Source organism: Herpailurus yagouaroundi, unplaced genomic scaffold (assembly GCF_014898765.1).
Source record: "Herpailurus yagouaroundi ecotype Mexico unplaced genomic scaffold, PumYag 295, whole genome shotgun sequence".
NCBI lineage: Eukaryota > Metazoa > Chordata > Mammalia > Carnivora > Felidae > Herpailurus > Herpailurus yagouaroundi.
In genome coordinates, this window is record NW_024412512.1 from 2,914,558 (window position 1) to 2,914,890 (window position 333).

A 333-nucleotide genomic window follows, 5' to 3' on the forward strand; every position below is an offset into this window, starting at 1 on the left:
AGTTCACACACTCGCTGGCCCATCTGATTCCAAACCCTGGGTTCTTTCCCGCTGAATCGTACTTCCTCCTGTGGACCTGTCCTCAGGCTGCAGACGAAATGGGTAACATTGTCTCAACTTCAAGAGTTCCCTGGGGGGGTGCCTGGGTGGCTTGGTCGGTTAAGCATCCGACTTCGGCTCAGGTCACGATCTCGCAGTCCGTGAGTTTGAGCCCTGCGTCGGGCTCTGGGCTGACAGCTCAGAGCCTGCAGCCTGTTGCCGATTCTGTGTCTCCCTCTCTCTCTGCCCCTCCCCTGTTCATGCTCTGTCTCTCTCTGTCTCAAAAATAAATAA